The following is an 18,893-nucleotide window of genomic DNA, read 5'->3' on the forward strand; positions in this document are numbered from 1 at the left end:
TACTGCACTACAACTTGGATATAATTGAGTTCTTAAAAGTAACTCACTGACTGAAAGAACAAAATAGACCAGGCCTGTGATAAAGTATTCCATTCAAACAATCCATCTGTGTTTTATTTGTGTAGCCCCATCTTATCTGTGTTCTATTAGGCACTAAATGATGCTTGGGCATGTTTGACCTGGTGTCTGCACCTTTTTAAAGAGCCCTCCGCCCCTATAAAGGTTCTCAGGGTGTAAACCTGTCACTGTTTTTAACCTAATCCCTCTTCACTCCCTCTCTCTCTGAAGCCTCATTCCCTCCTTTCCTCCCTACTTGTCAAAGATGAAAGGAGAGCAGCACCCAGACAGGTGAAAGGAAGAGGAGCGCCAGGGTTAAACAAACAGAGCGAGAAAGAGGAGCCAAAGGAAAGGTCAATGTCGCCACATCCACACAGCAGCAGACTGAGGTAGAAAGTCAGAGATAGAGGGATTGTTATCTGTAATGGACTATGTTCCAGCTAGTGAGCAGTGACTATAAGGTTAAGAATGTATGTGTGTGTTTGGTTTTACTATCATTTCGTCAGTCCCCACAAGGAAAAAGGCTATTTTACGCTTTGGGTTTAGGTTCAAGATTAGGGTTACAATTAAGGTTAGTATTATGGTTAGAATTAGGGTTTAGGTTTAGGAGTTAGGTTTAGGGATTTGGGGTCAAAGTTAGGATTAGGATTAGGTTAAGGGTTAGGGGTTAAGGAAAATAGGATTTTGAATGGGAATCAATTGTTTGGTCCCCACAATGATAGTAAAACAAAGGTGTGTGTGTGTATGTGTCTGTGTACGTGAGTGGGTGTTTGGGGTTATTGACGACTAGCTATTGACAGCTACAGCAGTAGCTGGCAGAGCCCAGGTTCCCATGCAGTGAACCATATCACTCCTCACGGCCCAATATTGACCAGTGTAATAAGAGAGCTTTGTTCACAATGGCACTGTGACTCTGAAGGGCTGGACTCATGTTGAGAAAATGTCATCTATGTGTTACAACTGTGCTTTGTCTCCTCAACAAACAACAGAAACAACTCCCCCATGTGCCTGCTATATTCCTCAGGGACACATGCCCAATCACACATAGATTTTCTTAGTGAGCCTTAAGCAAGATCACATGGAGCCACCATGCTAACAAACTGTAATCAGATACAGTATGTAATGTATGTGTCATTCATTTGTGTAATTAAATAACTACAATCACACTAACTCGCAGTCAATTATTTCAAAACAATAACAGACATCCTTAGACCATCTTCCTTCATTAACGTTCATTAGACAGTCATTGTAAAGTAGAGGAAGAGGGGGCTAGATTGGAGATTGTTTTTTAAATGACCTGACCTGTGTCTGTTTATACAATCAATTATACAATCATTAAATCAATTTGACTTTGCTTTTACCAATTTAACTACATAATAATATAATACAGGTGAATGCATTATCAGTGTGTGCACGCATTGAGTTACTAAACTTGTTTTGGCTGATTTCATTGTGCTACAGATGAAAAACAAAAAGCATTTTGGGACTTATTTTATTGACCTACTGATCAACATTTGCATAGGGGAAGCAATCTCTTATTTTATAAAAGTGTACGCTGTCTCATTTAGACCTAACGACGTCATTCACACACACTGAGTGCATTGAGTGAGAGAGACAGAAGAGGCGTGAGGCCTGAGGGAGATGAAGTGAATTAATCAAGTTCTTGTAAATGACTATGGTTTTTGGCGACAATCAGTTTTGAAATCAAGATATTTTTGCGTTATAGTTTGCATATTATCACAAACAAAGTACTAGGAGAGTGAACTGATCAAATCAAATCAAATCAAATTTATTTATATAGCCCTTCGTACATCAGCTGATATCTCAAAGTGCTGTACAGAAACCCAGCCTAAAACCCCAAACAGCAAGCAATGCAGGTGTAGAAGCACGGTGGCTAGGAAAAACTCCATAGAAAGGCCAAAACCTAGGAAGAAACCTAGAGAGGAACCAGGCTATGAGGGATGGCCAGTCCTCTTCTGGCTGTGCCGGGTGGAGATTATAACAGAACATGGCCAAGATGTTCAAATGTTCATAAATGACCAGCATGGTCGAATAATAATAAGACAGAACAGTTGAAACTGGAGCAGCAGCACAGTGAGGTGGAAGTTGAAACTGGAGCAGCAGCATGGCCAGGTGGACTGGGGACAGCAAGGAGTCATCATGTCAGGTAGTCCTGGGGCATGGTCCTAGGGCTCAGGTCAGTTGAAACTGGAACAGTAGCATGGCCAGGTGGACTGGGGACAGCAAGGAGTCATCATGTCAGGTAGTCCTGGGGCATGGTCCTAGGGCTCAGGTCCTCCGAGAGAGAGAAAGAAAGAGAGAAGGAGAGAATTAGAGAACGCACACTTAGATTCACACAGGACACCGAATAGGACAGGAGAAGTACTCCAGATATAACAAACTGACCCCAGCCCCCGACACATAAACTACTGCAGCATAAATACTGGAGGCTGAGACAGGAGGGGTCAGGAGACACTGTGGCCCCATCCGAGGACACCCCGGACAGGGCCAAACAGGAAGGATATAACCCCACCCACTTTGCCAAAGCACAGCCCCCACACCACTAGAGGGATATCTTCAACCACCAACTTACCATCCTGAGACAAGGCTGAGTATAGCCCACAAAGATCTCCGCCACGGCACAACCCAAGGGGGGGGCGCCAACCCAGACAGGATGGCCACAACAGTGAATCAACCCACTCAGGTGACGCACCCCCTCCAGGGACGGCATGAGAGAGCCCCAGTAAGCCAGTGACTCAGCCCCTGTAATAGGGTTAGAGGCAGAGAATCCCAGTGGAAAGAGGGGAACCGGCCAGGCAGAGACAGCAAGGGCGGTTCGTTGCTCCAGAGCCTTTCCGTTCACCTTCCCACTCCTGGGCCAGACTACACTCAATCATATGACCCACTGAAGAGATGAGTCTTCAGTAAAGACTTAAAGGTTGAGACCGAGTTTGCGTCTCTGACATGGGTAGGCAGACCGTTCCATAAAAATGGAGCTCTATAGGAGAAAGCCCTGCCTCCAGCTGTTTGCTTAGAAATTCTAGGGACAATTAGGAGGCCTGCGTCTTGTGACCGTAGCGTACGTGTAGGGATGTACGGCAGGACCAAATCAGAGAGATAGGTAGGAGCAAGCCCATGTAATGCTTTGTAGGTTAGCAGTACAACCTTGAAATCAGCCCTTGCTTTGAAAGGAAGCCAGTGTAGAGAGGCTAGCACTGGAGTAATATGATCAAATTTTTTGGTTCTAGTCAGGATTCTAGCAGCCGTATTTAGCACTAACTGAAGTTTATTTAGTGCTTTATCCGGGTAGCCGGAAAATAGAGCATTGCAGTAGTCTAACCTAGAAGTGACAAAAGCATGGATTAATTTTTCTGCATCATTTTTGGACAGAAAGTTTCTGATTTTTGCAATGTTACGTAGATTGAAAAAAGCTGTCCTTGAAATGGTCTTGATATGTTCTTCAAAAGAGAGATCAGGGTCCAGAGTAACGCCGAGGTCCTTCACAGTTTTATTTGAGACGACTGTACAACCATTAAGATTAATTGTCAGATTCAACAGAAGATCTCTTTGTTTCTTGGGACCTAGAACAAGCATCTCTGTTTTGTCCGAGTTTAATAGTAGAAAGTTTGCAGCCATCCACTTCCTTATGTCTGAAACACATGCTTCTAGCGAGGGCAATTTTGGGGCTTCACCATGTTTCATTGAAATGTACAGCTGTGTGTCATCCGTATAGCAGTGAAAGTTTACATTATGTTTTCGAATAACAACCCCAAGAGGTAAAATATATAGTGAAAACAATAGTGGTCCTAAAACGGAACCTTGAGGAACACCGACATTTACAGTTGATTTGTCAGAGGACAAACCATTCACAGAGACAAAATGATATCTTTCCGACAGATAAGATCTAAACCAGGCCAGAACATGTCCGTGTAGACCAATTTGGGTTTCCAATCTCTCCAAAAGAATGTGGTGATCGATGGTATCAAAAGCAGCACTAAGGTCTAGGAGCACGAGGACAGATGCAGAGCCTCGGTCCGATGCCATTAAAATGTAATTTACCACCTTCACAAGTGCCGTCTCAGTGCTATGATGGGGTCTAAAACCAGACTGAAGCATTTTGTATACATTGTTTGTCTTCAGGAAGGCAGTGAGTTGCTGCGCAACAGCCTTCTCTAAAATTTTTGAGAGGAATGGAAGATTCAATATAGGCCGATAGTTTTTTATATTTTCTGGGTCAAGGTTTGGCTTTTTCAAGAGAGGCTTTATTACTGCCACTTTTAGTGAGTTTGGTTCACATCCAGTGGATAGAGAGCCATTTATTATGTTCAACATAGGAGGGCCAAGCACAGGAAGCAGCTCTTTCAGTAGTTTAGTTAGAATAGGGTCCAGTATGCAGCTTGAAGGTTTAGAGGCCATGATTATTTTCATCATTGTGTCAAGAGATATAGTACTAAAACACTTGAGCGTCTCTCTTGATCCTAGGTCCTGGCAGAGTTGTGCAGACTCAGGACAACTGAGGTTTGGAGGAATACGCAGGTTTAAAGAGGAGTCCGTAATTTGCTTTCTAATAATCATAATCTTTTCCTCAAAGAAGTTCATGAATTTATCACTGCTAAAGTGAAAGTCATCCTCTCTTGGGGAATGCTGCTTTTTAGTTAGCTTTGTGACAGTATCAAAAAGGAATTTCGGATTGTTCTTATTTTCCTCAATTAAGTTAGAAAAATAGGATGATCGAGCAGCAGTAAGGGCTCTTCGGTACTGCACGGTACCGTCCTTCCAAGCTAGTCGGAAGACTTCCAGTTTGGTGTGGCGCCATTTCCGTTCCAATTTTCTGGAAGCTTGCTTCAGAGCTCGGGTATTTTCTGTGTACCAGGGAGCTAGTTTCTTATGAGAATTTTTTTAGTTTTTAGGGGTGCAACTGCATCTAGGGTATTGCGCAAGGTTAAATTGAGATCCTCAGTTAGGTGGTTAACTGATTTTTGTCCTCTGGCGTCCTTGGGTAGGCAGAGGGAGTCTGGAAGGGCATCAAGGAATCTTTGTGTTGTCTGTGAATTTATAGCACGACTTTTGATGTTCCTTGTTTGGGGTCTGAGCAGATTATTTGTTGCAATTGCAAACGTAATAAAATGGTGGTCCGATAGTCCAGGATTATGAGGAAAAACATTAAGATCCACAACATTTATTCCATGGGACAAAACTAGGTCCAGCGTATGACTGTGACAGTGAGTGGGTCCAGAGACATGTTGGACAAAACCCACTGAGTCGATGATGGCTCCGAAAGCCTTTTGGAATGGGTCTGTGGACTTTTCCATGTGAATATTAAAGTCACCAAAGATTAGAATATTATCTGCTATGACTACAAGGTCCGATAGGAATTCAGGGAACTCAGTGAGAAACGCTGTATATGGCCCAGGAGGCCTGTAAACAGTAGCTATAAAAAGTGATTGAGTAGGCTGCATAGATTTCATGACTAGAAGCTCAAAAGACGAAAACGTCATTTTTTTTTGTAAATTGAAATTTGCTATCGTAAATGTTAGCAACACCTCCGCCTTTGCGGGATGCACGGGGGATATGGTCACTAGTGTAGCCAGGAGGTGAGGCCTCATTTAAAACAGTAAATTCATCAGGCTTAAGCCATGTTTCAGTCAGGCCAATCACATCAAGATTGTGATCAGTGATTAGTTCATTGACTATAATTGCCTTTGAAGTAAGGGATCTAACATTAAGTAGCCCTATTTTGAGATGTGAGGTATCATGATCTCTTTCAGTAATGACAGGAATGGAGGTGGTCTTTATCCTAGTGAGATTGCTAAGGCGAACACCGCCATGTTTAGTTTTGCCCAACCTAGGTCGAGGCACAGACACGGTCTCAATGGTGATAGCTGAGCTGATGTTAGCTTCAGCTGTAAGCTAGGACAGTTAGCCTACACAGCTGGATGCTAATCTTCTTGCATTGTAAAGTGTTCTAGCCTGTAAAATGGACAATGTTTTAAGAACAGTAATTAACATTTGCAACACTTCCACATGCCGTGTTGCATTAACTCCTGTGCAGCATGAGTGGAGAGCTAACCTGATTCAGCCCAGAGGCTCCCAGTGAGTGCAATGGTTCTTCTGACAGGCTAGAGCTAGCAATGAGTAAGTGGAGCAGGCGCGGTGTGCTCGCGCTATAAGGAGACATAGACGGACTTAATCCTCTCTCAATCAGTAGATGACTGTGAGACATTTGACACAAGTACCGAAAGTAACAAAACATTTTGTACCAAACTATTTTTCATGTTCTAGTACCAATGTTTCAGTATACTATGCAATACTAAACTTACGTGACCAGTCACATTTCTTTCACTGAAACCCTATCGACAAATAAAAAAATGGTGTCACACTTCAAAGTCAAAGGGTCGCAAATGCGAGTGTTTTGGTCGCTGTTTCGAACCCTGCTCTCACTCAAGCAGACTGTTACTGTATGGTATCAAAACAAAATACAAAGACCGGCAGGAACAGTCCCAATATTGAACTGACAAGAACAGCAACAGCAAGCAGCAGTGTGTGGGTGTGTGGGCACACATTAAGAGCAGGTGTGTGCATAGAGATCAATCTGGAGAGATGATCATCACGCACCCAGACTAGCGTATAGGAGCCTGTCTCTGTCCAGGCTCACACAGTACAGTCAGGTGGGCAGGGTGATTTGCATGGCCTGTTTCATACTGCCTGTGTGGTGATAAGCAAAGACAGTCACTCTTATCTGCTCTGTTTTTCAGTGACTCTCACTCTACCTTCAGAGGAACTCACCTTTGAGAGATGAGGAGATGAGGCTTGGATATGCAGGAAATGGAAGGTACAGCAGATCGGCTCATTACATAAAACAATATTTAAATATAGCTTACCTGACATGGGGAGTGTGGGAACCAAGCCTGTGTAAACATTTGAATACAGCCTACTACTATTCTGATCTCAATGTTTTTCTTGCTACTTACACTCTTCATACCACTTTGTTCTGGGTCTACCTCAATGATCTAGTTAATCACCGTTAAATAACTGTCTCCTCAGATATGACTGTACCCAGTGGGGGGATTGAAATCAGATCAGATCAAATCAAATCAAATTGTATTTGTCACATGCGCCGAATACAACAGGTGCAGACCTTACAGTGAAATGCTTATTTACAAGCCCTTAACCAACAATGCAGTTTTAAGAAATTACCTAAAAAAAGTAAAAGATAAGAATTACAAATAATTAAAGAGCAGCAGTAAATAGCAATAGCGGGGCTATATACAGGGGGTACTGGTACAGAGTCAATGTGCGGGGGCACCCTGTGTCGATGTAATTGAGGTAATATGTAAATGAATGAAGAGTTGATAAAGTGACTATGCATAGATAATAAAAGAGAGTCGCAGCAGCGTAGGGGGGGTGGGTCAATGCAAATAGCCATTTAATTAGATGTTCAGGAGTCTTATGGCTTGAGGGTAGAAGCTGTTGAGGAGCCTTTTTGTCCTAGACTTGGCGCTCTGGTACCGCTTGCCATGCAGTAGCAGATAAAACAGTCTATAACTTGGGTGACTGGAGTCTCTGACAATTTTATGTGCTTTCCTCTGACACTGCCTATTATATAGGTCCTGGATGGCAGGAAGCTTGGCCCCAATGATGTACTGGGCCGTTCGCACTACCCTCTGTAGCGCCTTACGGTCAGATGCCGAGCAGTTGCCATACCAGGCGGTGATGCTCTCGATGGTGCAGCTGTAGAACCTTTTGAGAATCTGGGGACCCATAACAAATCTTTTCAATCAGGGAACTCCTTCAAGGCTGTTGGAAAATAATTCCAGGTGAAGCTGGTTGAGAGAATGCCAAGAGTGTGCAAAGCTGTCATCAAGGCAATGGGTGGCTACTTTGAAGAATATAAAACATAAAATATATTTCACACTTTCTTGGTTACCACATGATTCCATATGTGTTATTTGATAGTTGTGATGTCTTCACTATTATTCTACAATGTAGAAAATAGTAGAAATAAAGAAAAACCCTTGAATGAGGAGCGGTGTCCAAACTTTTGACTTGTACAGTATGTACTGAACTTGTCTGATGCTTTAAGCAGGCTGTTTGATTAAATAATTAAGACACAAAAATTACTCAAGAGGGAGCCAGAGATCAAGATAGCCTAACCAGAAGAAAAAAACCTATGCCCGACTCTCCTTCACCCACTGCTGGCAGTGGAAGTTGTTGGTGATAAGCTGGCTGCACCAGCGGTTGGCATCCTTTTCCATTTGGAGTGACAATTTATGTAAAAATATCTACCAGTTATGATGCCGGTTATGATTTCCATATGCACATTTCCAAAGAACAGTTTAATCTAATTTATACTACTCTATCTTAACATAATTGTCTGTGGTTAACAGTGGCGCCACATTCACGCCACTGTGAATGTTGTGACCCCCCCCCACACACACACACATTTTGAAATTGAATTTTTGTGCTCCCCAGTTTTATCATTGCGCTGTGATACAAAATAATAGCATTGTGTGCATTAGGACCATGCGGATGCCTCAGAACGATCGTGCAGGCTGTTTAGCTGATACCACAGAGCGGGTGGACAGGCTGTGTGATGGCAATGCTATTATTATAGGACCAGCACAGTGCTGCTGTCTGCACCTGCTGTCTCTGTGTGTTGCGCTATTTCTCTGGGTTGTAAAATCAAGCAAGGAAGAACTGGCTACCCTTTATTTGACTGATGAAGCTGGCAAGGTAACAGCTGTTTGACTGAACATCATTTTTTTTATTTCCAGCACCGAGCCTGTAGTGTAACTGACATGCATAGTTAACTAATCTTTCTTCCCCTCTTGGCTGAAGATCTGTCTGAAGAGAATCAACTAGCAGCTACCACAGCATCACATATAGAACAATGAGACAGATATTTCACCAGATGTATTTATTGTTTTATTTAACTTTGCAAGTCAGTTAATTAAGAATAAATTCTAATTTTCACTGACGGCCTAGGAACAGTGCCTTGGTTCAGAGGCAGAACGACAGATTTTTACCTTGTCAGCTCGGGGATTCAATCTTGCAACCTTCCTGTCACAACTCCAATGCTCTAACCACTAGACTACCTGCCAACCCATGTATAAATGGGAAGCATCCGGTTAGTGTTTCCACTCACTACCAAATATGGTGGTGAGAGGAAGCCCAGTGGCCAGCAGTGGGAGAAGACGGAGCGAGATGTATTTTGATGAACATTCTGCTAAATTTCTCATCAATGAAACATTTGATCTCAATACAGTTTTCTGTTTACAAAGCTACAATCGGTTACGAAAAGAGTGAACTAAGTTTTGTAGACTTTACCCTTTGCCAAAGTTTTAAAAAATTGCGTTGTTTAGGAGTGCCAGCGCGAATTTAGTTATTGCACACTCGCACTTCACAGTAGGCGTTCCCCAATGGAAATATGCAAATTAGTTCTAGAACACGTAAATAAGATTTCACCAACTCGTGCTTAGCTCAAATCAAATCAAATCAAATGTATTTATATAGCCCTTCGTACATCAGCTGATATCTCAAAGTGCTGTACAGAAACCCAGCCTAAAACCCCAAACAGCAAGCAATGCAGGTGTAGAAGCACGGTGGCTAGGAAAAACTCCCTAGAAAGGCCAAAACCTAGGAAGAAACCTAGAGAGGAACCAGGCTATGAGGGATGGCCAGTCCTCTTCTGGCTGTGCCGGGTGGAGATTATAACAGAACATGGCCAAGATGTTCAAATGTTCATAAATGACCAGCATGGTCAAATAATAATAATCACAGGCAGAACAGTTGAAACTGGAGCAGCAGCAAGGCCAGGTGGACTGGGGACAGCAAGGAGTCATCATGCCAGGTAGTCCTGAGGCATGGTCCTAGGGCTCAGGTCTTCCGAGAGAGAGAGAAAGAGAGAATTAGAGAACATACTTAAATTCACACAGGACACCGGATAAGACAGGAGCTCTGCCTACCTTCTTGCTTGTTCTTCCCACTATGGCTCATTTGTTCCCATTTGAAACAACAGGCTGTGTTCTGTCTTGGTTTAGTTATAAAAAATATTGTGTCGACCCTGTCCACCCGGTCCTAAATCCAGCGACTGAAACTGCCAAAAGCTGTCTCCTCCCCTTCATCTACACCGATTGAAGTGGATTTAACAAGTGGCATCAATAAGGGATCATAGCTTTCAACTTGATTAACCTGGTCAGTCATGGAAAGCAAGCTAGGATTGTTGATTTATTTTTATATAAATATGTTATTTGGGGTCTCCTTGGGCAGTTCTAATAATTGCTTAATTTTCATGCAAGTAAAACTGGATCTGGGTTTTAAGGGTTAAGATACAGTTTTCAACAGTTTAATATCAGTGTTTCATACTTGTTTGTGGATTATACCTTTGGATTTACTTTTTGATTGCAAGCCTTTCATATTTTTTACCTTCATAATTGTTATACCTTTTTAGCATCAACATCAATTGGAATCTGTCCATGGCATACTTTTATGTCTGCTGAATACCAACTATCAATCACTTAGATCATGTATTTTTATGTAGAGATACCTCGCGAAGCAACTGCTCTCTACTCTATCCCTCTCGATTGCGCATAGTCAGTTCAGTCCGGCTAACATGGGACGTCCCTAACCCATTGAAGTTGAAATTTAAAATGGTTAAGGTAAGGGTTAAGGTTAGGGTTAGTTAAGGGTTAAGGTTGAAGGGGAATTTCATCCTGGGGGAATCTTGGCATGTTTTCATCATGTCCGAGGCATTTCTAGGACAGTGAGATGTATTTTTATACATAATCGCCTAGGTGGAAGGCAGGTCTGGGCTTTGTGCGTTGAATGATACACCCTATGACAGCTTCCAGTGTATTGAATGGGGAGGGGGGCGAGATCTGAAAATAAATGTAGGCCTGCTTTGAGGCATTTTGTGAAGGCTCTATGTTATACTGATCGAACTATACTTTTTTGTGTGTGTAGATATGGTTGTCCTTGTTCGATTGAGTCATTGGACGCCAAAAGTTTGATCTACTCATGGGTTCCCAAACAACTTTATGCCAGCAGAATACCACCCTGCATACCACAGCTGGCTTGCTTCTGAAGCTAAGCAGGGTTGGTCCTGATCAGTCCTTGGATGGGAGACCAGATGCTGCTGGAAATGGTGTTGGAGGTCCAGGAGGAGGCACTCTTTCCTCTGGTCTAAAAATAAATACCCCAGGGCAGTGATTACCCTGTGTAGGGTACTGTAGATCATGAAGGAATGTCTAAGGCAATATTTTTTTGCAATTTTTTATTATTTTAAACTGATCTGAGGCATGAGTAATCCAATCAAGATTTACTTCTCCTTTCACAACCAGTTCAGATTCCAGAAATCATTTAAAATAATCAGAAATAATACCAACAGCCAGACAAAGCAGTTTGGGGTAGACCACAGCAATAAATATATGCATATTTTGGCCATTTCTACAATTCACACATTTTGGGGACAGAGATGCTAAGATAGCATGATGCCATTAGAGTATTTTCCCCCCCATTATTTTACCAGGTAAGTTGACTGAGAACACATTCTCAGCAACAACCTGGGGAAAAGTTACAGGAGCCAATCATAAACTGGGGATTATTAGGTGACTGTGATAGTTTAGGGCCAGATTGGGAATTTAGCCAGGAAACCAGGGTTAACACCCCTACAATAAGTGCCATGGGATCTTTAATGACCTCAGAGAGTCAGGACACCGTTTAACATCCCATCTGAAAGACAGCACCATACACAGGGCAGTATACCCAATCACTGCGCTGGGGCATTGGGCTATTTAGACCAGAGGAAATAATGCCTCCTACTGGCCCTCCAACACCACTTCCAGCAGCATTTGGTCTCCTATCCAGGGACTGACCAGGACCAACCCTGCTTAGCTTCAGAAGCAAGCCAGCAGTGATATGCAGGGTGGTATGCTGCTGGCTTAAATAGGTCCATTGCCTCGGTTAAACAGGCCAGATCAAACAAATTCCTTAGCACTATGGCAGACTGTGTTAGTGATCTCTCTAAATTCTGGAAAAAGTGTAATTCACAGAAGCGGGGCAAATTGCTCTACTTCCCTGCCTAAACAAATAGCTTTAGACTCCTGCATAATTATTTAAAAAATGTCAGATTTGTGATGCTGTTAATCAGTATTTTATTTCAGCTGGCTTCCTACTTGAAATAAATTGTGGTCATATTGGTCTTGACCAGTCAGTTGACTGTTCTTCCCAGATACAGCCTCCAGTTGCCTCTATGGATGATCAGTCAACCTCACGTGCCTTTTGAAATGATGGTCAGGGTTTTTCTTTTTGGCAATTTACAGAAACAGACGTTCTTGCTGCCTCATTACCTTTTGACACCAAGAAGTCAATAGGGGCTGACAACTTAGACCTGTCTTTGCTTATTAAATACAAAATGTGTGTTACTAAGCCAGAAATGAGGGTAACACACATTTTTTATTTAACTTTAGTATCAGGAAATATTCCAAAAGTATGGAAAACAGCTCCTTTGTTTTGTGAAAATACTAGAACCATTGGTCAACAAACAGTTACATTATTTTCTATCTTTAAATGGTATTCCTCATAATAATCAATCCGGATTCAGACCTAAACATAGCACCCGTACGTCTATCATGCTTGTTGTAAATTATATTGATAATGCCTTAGATTATAAAATAATTGTGCTGCCATGTTTGTAGACTTTGAAGACTGATTTTTAAGCAGTGCTAAATTCAAACAAAACAAAATGCATATTTTTTTTCTAGGTCCCATACCCCAGATTTAGATTTACTAGTTTGAACGGTACACAAATTGAGCAAATTTCTCCCTACAAATACCTTGGCATCTAGCTTGATGACTGTTATTCAAACTGTTATTTAAAAAAGATGTCACTGAGCTGGTGAAGAAGTTGAAGTTCAAGGTTGGTTTCTTTTACAGAAACAAAGCATGTCTGACTTTTGCTAATAGGAAGGAACTTGTCCAGGCCACTTTTATGTCTATTTTAGATTATGGGGATATTATCTATATGCATGCAGAATCTACACTTAAACCACTAAATGCTATATTCTATTGTGCTCTTAGGCTTATTACTGGCGATGGTTATAGAACCCTCTCTGGTAGGCAATCTGGTTTCCGCTCGGGCTATGGATGTGTCACTGCAACCTTAAAGGTCCTCAATGATGTCACCATTGCCCTTCTAAGCAATGTTGTGCTGCTATTTTTATTGAATTGCCCAAAGCTTTTGATGCGGTAGACCATTCCATTCTTGTAGGCTGGCTAAGGAGTATTGGTGCCTCTGAGGAGTCTTTGGCCTGGTTCGCTAACTACCTCTCTCAAAGAGTGCAGTGTATAAAGTCAGAACATCTGCTGTCTCAGCCACTGCCTGTCACCAAGGGTGTACCCCAAGTCTTGATCCAAGGTCCCACGCACTTCTCAATTTACATCAACTACATACAGTGCCTTGCGAAAGTATTCGGCCCCCTTGAACTTTGCGACCTTTTGCCACATTTCAGGCTTCAAACATAAAGATATAAAACTGTATTTTTTTGTGAAGAATCAACAACAAGTGGGACACAATCATGAAGTGGAACGACATTTATTGGATATTTCAAACTTTTTTAACAAATCAAAAACTGAAAAATAGGGCGTGCAAAATTATTCAGCCCCTTTACTTTCAGTGCAGCAAACTCTCTCCAGAAGTTCAGTGAGGATCTCTGAATAATCCAATGTTGACCTAAATGACTAATGATGATAAATACAATCCACCTGTGTGTAATCAAGTCTCCGTATAAATGCACCTGCACTGTGATAGTCTCAGAGGTCCGTTAAAAGCGCAGAGAGCATCATGAAGAACAAGGAACACACCAGGCAGGTCCGAGATACTGTTGTGAAGAAGTTTAAAGCCGGATTTGGATACAAAAAGATTTCCCAAGCTTTAAACATCCCAAGGAGCACTGTGCAAGCGATAATATTGAAATGGAAGGAGTATCAGACCACTGCAAATCTACCAAGACCTGGCCGTCCCTCTAAACTTTCAGCTCATACAAGGAGAAGACTGATCAGAGATGCAGCCAAGAGGCCCATGATCACTCTGGATGAACTGCAGAGATCTACAGCTGAGGTGGGAGACTCTGTCCATAGGACAACAATCAGTCGTATATTGCATCCTTTATGGAAGAGTGGCAAGAAGAAAGCCATTTCTTAAAGATATCCATAAAAAGTGTCATTTAAAGTTTGCCACAAGCCACCTGGGAGACACACCAAACATGTGGAAGAAGGTGCTCTGGTCAGATGAAACCAAAATTGAACTTTTTGGCAACAATGCAAAACGTTATGTTTGGCGTAAAAGCAACACAGCTCATCACCCTGAACACACCATCCCCACTGTCAAACATGGTGGTGGCAGCATCATGGTTTGGGCCTGCTTTTCTTCAGCAGGGACAGGAAAGATGGTTAAAATTGATGGGAAGATGGATGGAGCCAAATACAGGACCATTCTGGAAGAAAACCTGATGGAGTCTGCAAAAGACCTGAGACTGGGACGGAGATTTGTCTTCCAACAAGACAATGATCCAAAACATAAAGCAAAATCTACAATGGAATGGTTCAAAAATAAACATATCCAGGTGTTAGAATGGCCAAGTCAAAGTCCAGACCTGAATCCAATCGAGAATCTATGGAAAGAACTGAAAACTGCTGTTCACAAATGCTCTCCATCCAACCTCACTGAGCTCGAGCTGTTTTGCAAGGAGGAATGGGAAAAAATGTCAGTCTCTCGATGTGCAAAACTGATAGAGACAGTCGCTTGGGGCGACTTACAGCTGTAATCGCAGCAAAAGGTGGCGCTACAAAGTATTAACTTAAGGGGGCTGAATAATTTTGCACGCCCAATTTTTCAGTTTTTGATTTAAAAAAAAAGTTTGAAATATCCAATAAATGTCGTTCCACTTCATGATTGTGTCCCACTTGTTGTTGATTCTTCACAAAAAATACAGTTTTATATCTTTATGTTTGAAGCCTGAAATGTGGCAAAAGGTCGCAAAGTTCAAGGGGGCCGAATACTTTCGCAAGGCACTGTAGCTCAGGCAGTAGGAAGCTCTCTCATCCATTTATATGCAGATGATACAGTCTTAAACTCAGCTGGCCCCTCCCCGGAATTTGTGTTAAACGCTCTACAACAAAGGTTTTCTTAGTGTCCAGCAAGCTTTCTCTGCCCTTAACCTGGTTCTGAACACCTCCAAAACAAAGATGAGAAGAATGCCCCTCTCCCCACAGGTGTGATTACTACCTCTGACAGTTTGGAGCTTGAGGTAGTCACTTCATACAAGTACTTGGAAGTATGGCTAGACGGCACACGGTCCCCAAAGCACACTAATCCCTGGGTCGCTCGTCTTTTCAGTTCACTGCAGCTAGCGACTGGAACGAGCTGCAACAAACACTAAAACTGGACAGTTTTATCACAATCTCTTCATTCAAAGACTCAATCATGGACACACTTACTGACAGTTGTGGCTGCTTTGCATGATGTATTGTTGTCTCTACCTTCTTGCCCTTTGTGCTGCTGTCTGTGTCCAATAATGTTTGTACCCTGTTTTGTGCTGCTACCATGTTGTGCTGCTGCCATGTTGTGTTGCTACAATGTTGTTGTAACCATGTTGTTGTCATGTTGTGTTGCTACCATGCTGGGTTGTCATGTGTTGCTGCCATGCTTAGTTGTTGTCTTAGGTCTCTCTTTATGTAGCATTGTGTTGTCTCTCTTGTCATGATGTGTGATTTGTCCTATATTTTTATTTTATTTATTTTTATTTTTAATCCCAGCAGGAGGCCTTTTAATTTTTTTAAAATTTCACCTTTATTTAACCAGGTAGGCTAGTTGAGAACAAGTTCTCATTTACAACTGCGACCTGGCCAAGATAAAGCAAAGCAGTGCAACACAAACAACAACACAGAGTTATACATGGAATAAACAAACATACAGTCAATAATAAAATAGAAAAAAAGTATATTAACAGTGTGTGCAAATGAGGTAGGATAAGGGATAGCAGGTGTGGGCAGCGATCGGTTGAAGAGCATGCATTTCATATTATTTCCTTGAAGCTATCTACTGTTTGTTTATGCATTTCTGTGAATTACTTAGTTAGTAAATAAATTATTTAAGATGTTGATGTATGGATGACTCATAGTGAAGACTGGGTTCGTGCAGATTTACGACGTTTGGAATGTGACTAAGGAGGAGGTAAGGCAATAAATAGGCCATGGTGGCAAAATAATTATAATATAGCAATTAAACACTGGAGTAATAGATGAGCAGAAGATGAGTGTGCAAGTAGAGATACTGGGGTGCAAAGGAGCAAAATAAATAAAATAAATAACAGTATGGGGATAAGGCAGTTGGATGGGCTGTTTACAGATAGGTTATCTGTGAGCTGCTCTGACAGCTGGTGCTTAAAGTTAGTGAGGAAGATATGAGTCTCCAGCTTCAGTGATTTTTGCAATTCGTTCCAGTCATTGGCAGCAGAGAACTGGAAGGAAAGGCATCCAAAGGAGGAATCTGCTTTGGGAGTAACCAGTGAAATATACCTGCTGGAGCGCGTGCTACGGATGGGTGCTGCTATGGTGACCAGTGAGCTGAGATAAGGCGGGACTTTACCTAGCAAAGACTTATAGATGACCTGGAGCGAATATGAAGCGAGGGCCAGCCAACGAGAGCATACAGGTCGCAGTGGTGGGTAATATATCGGGCTTTGGTGACAAAACAGATGGCACTGTGATAGACTGCCTCCAATTTGTTGAGTAGAGTGTTGGAGGCTATTTTGTAAATTACATCGCCGAAGTCAAGGATTGGTAGGATAGTCAGTTTTACGAGGGTATGTTTGGCAGCATGAGTGAAGGATGCTTTGTTGCGAAATAGGAAGCCAATTCTATATTTAATTTTGGATTGGAGATGCTTAATGTGAGTCTGGAAGGAGAGTTTACAGTCTAACCAGACACCTAGGTATTTGTAGTTGTCCACATATTCTAAGTCAGAACCGTCCAGAGTAGTGATGCTGGACGGGCGGGCAGGTGTGGGCAGCGATCGGTTGAAGAGCATGCATTTCATATTATTTCCTTGAAGCTATCTACTGTTTGTTTATGCATTTCTGTGAATGACTTAGTTAGTAAATAAATGATTTAAGATGTTGATGTATGGATGACTCATAGTGAAGACTGGGTTCGTGCAGATAACCAAGAATTTACGACGTTTGGAATGTGACTAACATGAGGTAAAGAAGAATTCATTAATCAGAAGACTATTTATCAGATATGAAAATATCTGAAAGTTATATTATGAAAATTATAACTTTAACTGTAAGGTCTACAGTTGTTTTCGGAGCATGTGACTGTCACGCCTTGGTCAATATGTTTTGTGGTTTCGTTATATATTTTGGTCAGGCCAGGGTGTGACATGGGTTATGTGTTTGGGTTCGTATTGGGGTTTTATTAGCATTGGGATTGTGTATGATTAGGGGTGTGTCTAGTTAGGCTTGGCTGCCTGAAGCGGTTCTCAATCAGAGTCAGGTGATTCTCGTTGTCTCGGATTGGGAACCGTATTTAGGTAGCCTGAGTTTCACTTTGTATCTTGTGGGTGATTGTTCCTGTCTTTGTGTAGTGTTCACCAGATAGGCTGTATTAGGTTTCACGTTCCGTTTGTTGTTTTGTATTCACAGTTATTTCATGTATCATTCCGTTTTCATTCATTAAAGATCACGAGTAACCACCACGCTGCATTTCGGTCCGACTCTCTTTCAACAACAGACGAACGCCGTTACAGAATCACCCACCTCTCACGGACCGAGTGGCGTGGTAACAGGCAGCAGGAGCAGCGAAGGGAGGACGTTATGGACAGCAATGGCATGGAGTATACGACGTGGGAAGAAATCGACAGGTGGGCGGCCGACCCAGAGAGAGTGCAGGAGCCTGCCTGGGATTCGATGGAACAGTGTGAAGAGGGCTATAGGCGAATGGAGTTGAAAAGGAAAACACGGCGGCGCAGAGCGAAAACCGAAAGTAAACCCCAAATATTTATTGGGGGAGGGCTCAGAGGGAGAGTGGCTGAGTCTGGAGTCAGACGTGAGCCAACTCTCCCTGTTAATCGTGAGGAGCAGCTGCAGTGGGAGAGGCTGCACCACTTGGAGAATTGGACATGGGAGGAAGAACTGGACGGCAAAGGACCCTGGGCTCAGCCGGGAGAATATCGCCGTCCCAGGGAAGAACTAGAGGCGGCAAAAGCGGAGAGGCGCTGGTATGAGGAGGCAGCACGGCGACGCGGTTGGAAGCCCGAAAAGCAGCCCCAAAAAATTATTGGGGGGGCTAAATGGGAGTATGGCTATGCCAGGTTGGAAACCTGCGCAAACTCCCTGTGCTTTCCGGTGGGCTAGAGAGACCGGGCAGACACCTGGAGCGCAAGGTGTTTCCAGTGCGGGTGCATAGCCCGGTGCGGTACATACCAGCCCTTCGTATTGGCCGGGCTAGAGTGGGCATCGAGCCAGGTAAGCTTGGGCAGGCTCGGTGCTTAAGAGCTCCAGTGCGCCTGCACGGTCCGGTCTATCCAAAGCCACCTCCACACACCAGTCCTCCGGTAGCAGCTCCCCGCACCAGGCTTCCTGTGCGTGTCCTCGATCCTGTAGCACCAGTTCCAGCACCACGCACCAGGCCTTCAGTGCGCATCGCCTGTTCTACACAGCCAGAGCCTTCCTTCCCTCCTACGCTGTCGGAGTCTCCCGCCTGTTCAGCGCAGCCAGAGCCTGTCTCCTCTCCTGCGCTGCCGGAGCCTCCTGCCTGTTCAACACAGCCAGAGCCTT

Source organism: Oncorhynchus nerka, linkage group LG28, assembly GCF_034236695.1.
Source record: "Oncorhynchus nerka isolate Pitt River linkage group LG28, Oner_Uvic_2.0, whole genome shotgun sequence".
In the NCBI taxonomy this organism is placed as follows: domain Eukaryota; kingdom Metazoa; phylum Chordata; class Actinopteri; order Salmoniformes; family Salmonidae; genus Oncorhynchus; species Oncorhynchus nerka.